Below are 7,543 nucleotides of genomic sequence, written 5' to 3'. Positions count from 1 at the left end.
TTCCAGGCTGGGGTTCGCAGGCCCACTCCCATCAAGGCTCACCGTTAGCTTGCTGGGTGAGGCGAGGGGCAGCTGAACCTCAGCGTCCCCAGAACCGAGGTCCGAGAGCGAGGACTGCAGGCTCTCTCTTACCACATGAGATTGTTCAATACTAGCTTGCATTAAGTTAGAGTCTCCTGGTGCTCTCAGGGGGCCCGCACACCAGACCGGGGGTGGATCCTGAGACATTCCTCCTCCATTCTGGAAACGTCTCCCCAAAGCTGCGACAGACCTGGCACGGTAGCAGGGGTGTGGTTTTGGACCCAGGCACAGCACACGGTCCTGTGCATTTCACCCTTTCGCACGTACGCCGAGCATCATTCCGACGTCAACCAGCTTTTACTAATGAGGTTCTCACACCCTCTGGAATAAGAATCATATCCTTCAGCCCCTCAGAAGATGGCTGTGAGGAAGGCCCCCACTACTCCAAAGGGGACGTCCAGCTCCCCCCTTCATCATGCCACCAACTCGTAACCCAGGGACCACACCTCGGTCAGGAGACCCTGGGACAGCTCTAGGACATCTTTAGATAAAGGGTGTAGGAGTGGCAGTCAGGAAGAACAGAGGAAGCTGGGGGGCTCATGGGGAAGTTGTGGGGGGGTAGCAGACCCCGCCCTCCACCCCAGGCCACTTCCTGATGCCCCCACTGAGTTACATCTGAAGGAATCTAAAGTCAAACGGATTCCATGACTTGTCCATGAGTCACGCCACCCTGTCCTTCACGGCTTCCCTGAATTCAGCACCTCCAAGAATGCCAATTCATCCAAACAGGCAAAGGAAAGGAATTTAGAAAGTGAACTTCCATGGGAAGTGGGGATGACCAACACGTATGGCTGACAGCGTGGGGTGTTACCTCCTTCACTCCAACACGGAAGAGGGGAACGCGGAGACCAGAGGGAGAGTATGAAACACGCAAATAGGGGTCCTTAATAACACAGCGCACTTATAAACAAGAATAATCATTGTTCAAAATTGTTTGGTGGGGGGATTTTTTTGTTTTGTTTTGTTTTGTTTTCTCTGATCTCATGTAGTTCAAAGCTAGGGGGGAAAAAAAGCTATTCCTCTCTATCTCCTTTCTCACAAATCTGGTTCAGACCCCTCCCCCCCCCAAAAAATTAAAATGTTGAAACAAGGTATCTCCCCCCCTCCGGATAAACTGCTTTACAATCAGCTACTGCTGGGGTCAGGAAACCTGAGCTCAACGGCTTTCTGCTCACACAAAAACTCACTACGAGGGGGATTCGTACACAAGAGCTTCTGCGGAGAGATGGTCACCCCCACACAACCACCCCTTTGTATCAGTTCCAGCTTTTCTGTGAAACCACGTCTCTCCTCTGCTTCACCCCTACCCCTCCTTCGCCAACCATCCATCTGCCGCGTCTACACCCTGAGGTGAGGTCGGAAGGTGAGGGTATGGTGGGCACGAAGGGGAACACTCCGGCGGACAAAAGAAGGGTAGGGGAGAGCTGCTCCCTAGGCTCCGATAGGGAGCTTATTTTCTTTACTCTTAGGTGTGTGATGCTCAAAAGGCAGGGGAATGGTCAAAATCAAAATAAATAGCCAACGGAAATAGGCGGCCCCTCCCTGGGAATGGTAATTGCACAGGATGAAAGTTTATCCAAACACATGAGAAAAATGGTGCGTGTTGGAGGACGGGGTCGGGGGGAGGAGTGATCCTTACTGGAAAGGAAATTTGTTTACAACATTTTATTTGCTCCTTAGTTTTTAATGCTGTCCTGGCCCCGTGTCCTGTAAACAGACCAGCTTTTCCATTCTCCAGCGGTGCCAGGAGGGCCAAGGACGGAACAGCCTGAGCTGCTGCCAGAATCCTGGGCCACTGAGGTCTCCTGCATACAAGAACCCGCACCCAGCTGGGGGTCCGAGAGAGAGGGGCGCAGCAAAGAAGGGTGTGATTTGCACTCTAGGTGTGGAAACTGGGAGAAGCCTGTTGGGCTTGTGAAATTGGCTCTTCTCTCTGCTCCCCGGGCAGGAGGCTACTGAAGGGCCTCAAGTAGCCAAGGTGTGTGTCTAATGGGAGTATTCGGTAGGGGTCCCTTGGTCAGTAAAGGCCCCAGACAGAGTCTGGAAAGAACGCGGCCTCTGGGAGAAAAAGCGGGACTGGGGTTAGAGTCAGCCGAAGGGAATGTGGTGTTGAGCTTGCTCCGGAGGTGATCACTGCTCCCAGAGTCAGGGGCCAGACATCATCCCCATCAACACTCCTGGCCAGCAGCTCCGCTTTCTCCCCAGGACCAAACCAAACAGGCCAAAGAGCTTGCTTGCAGCCAGAAACACAGACTTGGTGGCGGAGTGCACATTTGAAGTCTCCCTTCCGGTCCAGGCAAAGAGATCATCTGAGCCAAGAGTCATGGCAGCCGGGCCACTGGGCTCTGTGTCTAGAGTACAGAGGCACGCTGCCTGAGCGCAGAGTCGCTGGCACTGTGGGAAGTGCCACGCCTGCAATAACACATGGATGCCTTGCTAACACCCCCACGGAGCAGTTTAAAGAGAAGGAAACTGAGGCCCGGGGAGGCAATGTTACTCCCCAGAGGTCTCACGGCTAGAATGGGTAGGATGGTTCAGGCCGAGGTGGTCTGTTCCATCTAGCCTCTCTTTAAGGTTGCTGGGTCCTAATATAGTCACCAGAGTCCCTCAATTTTGGCACAAAAAAGAGTCCTCTATCCCCACCACTGCCTCCTCACATACCACCAAGGTGTAAATGGGAAAAACTCAGAGATCTGGGGTGTTTTGTTATATTAGCCAACCGGGACTGATACAGCTTGCATTTTCAGTCCCTCCTGAGATGTTGGTTGAGAAAGCAAAACAGGGCATGGAGGATAGGGTACGTTCCACGGCGAGTCACTGACCCCCCCCCCCCAGCTTTATATCCTCACCTGTAACAATGAGGTCTCAATACCTTTCACGAAGGGGCTGTAAGATTTCAACGAGAAGCTGTGAAATTGTAAAGCACTCTAGAACACAGGACATACTGTTTCCTGAATTGCCTGATTTTTCTCGGCTGAACGTCCTATCATCTCTCAAATGTTTGAAACTGGTGCCAGTGACTGCAGCCCACAGAGGGCATCCCCCTTTGTCCAAAACTCTAATTCTACTAGTTTGTACAAAGTGAAAAGACGAGGGGGTGGACTTTTGAGTTCTTGCCCTCTTCCCCAAGACGGTGGACTTCCCGCCTATATCTCTGGGACTCCCTTTTCCTTTCTATGCTCCTCCCCTTGGGAGGGGTAATCAGAGAGCAACTGGGAACAGACCCTCTCTCCGGAGCCTGCTTGCTTTTGACTGACACCTCTTTCCTCTTTGCCTTCTGTCCCCAGGTGGTAAGCCCTTGAACCCCCGGGGCCCATCTGCCCATCATTACCCATCTTCTCTGCCTGTGACTTACTGGAAAAGTCTGCGTGAAGGTGAAGGGCAGGCAGCATCACCCATTCAGATTCTCCGGGAACCCTAACAAAGAGTTCATCTGGCAAATGAAATTAAACCTGTACATAAGATCCCAAAGGCAGAGAATATCTTATATGTGGGGTTTTTTTCCTTCTGTGTTTCTCCTATGGGACATTGTGAAATTCTTCAGAAATTCGACCTGAACTCCTGAATTTAAATTTCTTATTCTGACCTTTTTTTTTTTTTTAAAGATTTTATTTATTTATGTGACAGAGAGACAGCCAGCGAGAGAGGGAACACAGCAGGGGAGTGGGAGAGGAAGAAGCAGGCTCCCAGCGGAGGAGCCCGATGTGGGACTCGATCCTGGAACGCCGGGATCACGCCCTGAGCCGAAGGCAAGAGCTTAACGACTGCACTACCCAGGCGCCCCTTCTTATTCTGACCTTAAAAATGAACCTGGCTCTCAAATAATCAGCAAAACCCAGGCACATTCTATTTCAAGAAAGGTTTCTGCAGGGAAAGCAACCCATCAAGCAACAAGCACATTTTCTCCACTGTTCAGAAAACACTTTATTGATGAATAATGGGCATATAAGAAACTGGCAAATTTGGTGGGACACTCAGCCACAGGTCATTAGTAGGAAAAGTCAACCCAACACCTTTCTTGTATATCTACCTCGTTCAAATCGCCATGCCACAACTGAAGAGCTCCGAACTTGAGGCCCCCTAACTACCTTGGTTGTGATCCCAACCCTCACATGTAAGACTTGGTCCAAGTGACTGATCCATGTGGTTCTGTTTTCTGCCAGCATCCAGTGTCAATCACAGTGCCTGCCATGTGATCATGAACATGAGTGATTATCTCAGGGATAAATTTCAATGCATAAGGAGTGACCTAGTTCCTGCTCTGATAAGGGTAGGGGGATGGGGAGGGAGGGTTGGGAAGAAGGGGGTACTTAAAACAAGTTCAGTGTAAGCACAGTCAGTGCCGTATGAAAAGCGCTGTGGTCCAGAAAGGAGGGATCAGCATTTTATGAGTACCTATCCAATGCCAGATAAATACGTTAAAAGAACATGTGCCTGGTCAAGAGGGAAGAAGGAATTCAGGAAGGCATCCCAGAGAAGGGAGACTTGGAGCGGATCCTTGAAGGACTAGTAGGACGTCAGTAGCCTGGGTACCCAACATTGACCTTTTTAAAAATAGACTCATCCAGGAAGAATTGCCAGAGGATTAAAAATCACGCTGAGTTCAATCGAAAATCACCACTGGAATGTGAAAGGAACTTTCTTAATTAAGCAGTTCCAGAACATTCCCAACTCTTGGCTACAGGAAGAGTGGTGGTGAGCCATTATACCCTGAACTGGCCCGGAAGGTGTACCCTCTGTGGACCGTTGCCAGGGTGGCAGTGGCGCTCAGGGTGCCTTGGTAGGCAGGACCCCATGGTGGTGGGTATTAGCAAGCCCCACCCGTGAGGCCCGAGGACCCGAGAACCTCAGTGTTCAGAACAGACTGGCTTTGCACCGAGGACGTTTGAGGCAAAGGGTAAAGAATGTTCCATGTAGTTTAGCTTCATTGCAGCTCATACTTGGAAACTGGATAGACTGGGTGCCTGTCTAGCCCCTCTGGTCTGGACATTTCACTCCCTGGATGGTGACGAGTCCTGGTCAGACCCCAGTTAGCCCTCATGGCCCTACCTTCAGCGGCTCCTCTTGGAGGGCATCTGGCTGAAATCACCAGCCAGGGTTCAGCACAAACAGTCACATAGGAAGGAAAGGTGACAACATAGAGAAACAAATGATGTGTATCTTTTTCCGATGCCCAGACTTATGCTCAGGGCCGAGGACGGAGGGACCCACGAGGACCACCTGGTCCTGAGCCTCTGCACCGGCAGCTGGGCAGTTCTGAAGCCCACGGGAGCCCTGATTACAGCCAGCTTCATGAACAGGACAACGCGGCCACGTGTCTTCCGTACCCTGAGTTGCGGTAACAGTGGGGGAAGGCAGGCAAAGGAGGGAAGAAAGGAGAACGAGATGGAAAACAATTAAGAAAAAAAAAAATCCCAAACCCTTTGACAGAACTTGATAACCCGAAGTACGCAGTGATCGGTGCGGCACGGCGTACAAAAGCCAAAAGGCAGGTCCCGGGACGGGTCAACTTAAGACTTAATATTTGCCTTTCACTAAGCAAACTAATAAATCCCCTCCAGTTGTAGCCACGCAGAGCTCCCAGTTTTTATTTATTGGTCAAAACTAACTACAGGCAGGTTTTTTCCCCCCTCCTTGTCACCCCGGGCAAATAGCAGTCCCCCTTCCCCGTGCTGCCATCAGTCTGTATGTCTATTTGCCTTCTCCCTCAACAAACTCAAGTTCAGTGCAACTGACAACGAGTGCAAACAGCTTTGAAGTATTCTTTGGTAATGGACTTCCCGGGACAGCCCTGTTTCTGGCTTGTGCAGCCACAGGCAGAGGGAGACGAGCTACTTGTCAGAGAACAGGCAGCCCTCAACTGGGTCAGGTGAGGCTTAGAACCTGACACATGGGAGGGACCTTAGAGGATCACCCACGCCACCCACTTCCCCTTCCCTCTCCCACTTTGTGGATGAGAAGACTGAGACCCACCGAAAAGGATCTTGGGGCTGAAGTTAAGGTAGGACTAGAGTATAGACTTCCAGAACCCCCCCCCCCCAGTTCAGAGCTTTTGTCAGCCTGGGCATAGAAGGTCTCACTCTGAAGCAGGGGTAGGGGGACCCAGCCCTGCTTCCCACCAGCCTGGCGTGAGAGTCTTGTCCAAGGTCAGTGGCCATTCCCAAGGTCACCCTTATGCCCTTTAGACCATATTCCTCTGAGCAGAGGGCTGTACTTCACCATTAGGACCTTCCATCTCTCCATCAACACCGGGGTTTTGGGGACCCTTTGAAGAGGATGAAAGGTCCCTATGGGTCAAGTTTCAATGCCACGGGAAAATCTCACAGGAAAGCCTGAACAAAATCTCAGTACAGGGCCCTGACTTGAGATTATATGTATAATGGATCGCAGCAAGATGACTGTGTCCAGCATGTGGATAAATGCCTTTCCACGGTACCTTGGGCAACACCTGATATACTCTTCTCAAATGGAGCAAAGACACAGCAAACCTTCCAATCACGGACTCGATTAAATATGACGGCACTCCGGATGTCAGAGACAGAAGAGGCTTCAGGGATCACGTGGCCCGACTCCTCTATTTTACAGGGAAGGAATGAAGAGGAGGGGCTTTTGGAGACAAAATCTCAGATTTCCTTGTCTCTCTACTCTGTGCTTTTTATCAGAAGTCACCCTGGACCCAGAAGTAAGAGACAGATACATGCTGGGGAGGGGGCAAAGTGCACCTGCCTCAAAATCTCGTTGGGAAGTTGACATTCAGGGTCTCTAGAGAGCCCACGAACTGCTCTTCACAATCCTACTGCTTCCCCTACCAGGCTGAATACCATCCAGCCCCCTCTCCCCGTCCTCTCCCGCTCTGCCAAAAAGGCTGCCTCCCCTAGGCCTGGGCGATCCCGCATCTGATGTTGGAAAGGGGATCTCTGCCTCAGTCAGAGGTAAATTTAGATAAAGGTGATGCCTTTAGACCACTTCGAACTCAGGGATTCTGTGATTTTATGTGAATGAGAAGATAAGAGAGCGAGAAAGAGGAGATTGTTGCCTTTGGCACAACAGTGAGACATCGGGAACTGAAGACCGTACATGGGACATGAACGAAGGGCACGTCTGAAATGAGTCCATCTTTTTTTTTTTTTTTTAAAGATTTTATTTATTTATTCGACAGGATAGAGACAGCCAGCGAGAGAGGGAACACAAGCAGGGGGAGTGGGAGAGGAAGAAGCAGGCTCATAGTGGAGGAGCCTGATGTGGGGCTCGATCCCATAACGCCGGGATCACGCCCTGAGCCGAAGGCAGACGCTTAACCGCTGTGCTACCCAGGCGCCCCTGAGTCCATCTTTTTAAAAAGAAAAGTGGTGCCCAAGGCCCTGGGCTAGCCTTCCCTCAACACAGTGAAGGCAGAAGAGCCAGAACAGGGGCAAAGACTCGGGTGCATGGGGGATCTCGATCTTTACACACGGGTAACGAG

This window comes from Ursus arctos, unplaced genomic scaffold (assembly GCF_023065955.2).
Source record: "Ursus arctos isolate Adak ecotype North America unplaced genomic scaffold, UrsArc2.0 scaffold_24, whole genome shotgun sequence".
In the NCBI taxonomy this organism is placed as follows: domain Eukaryota; kingdom Metazoa; phylum Chordata; class Mammalia; order Carnivora; family Ursidae; genus Ursus; species Ursus arctos.
Note: the sequence above shows the minus strand (reverse complement) of the source record.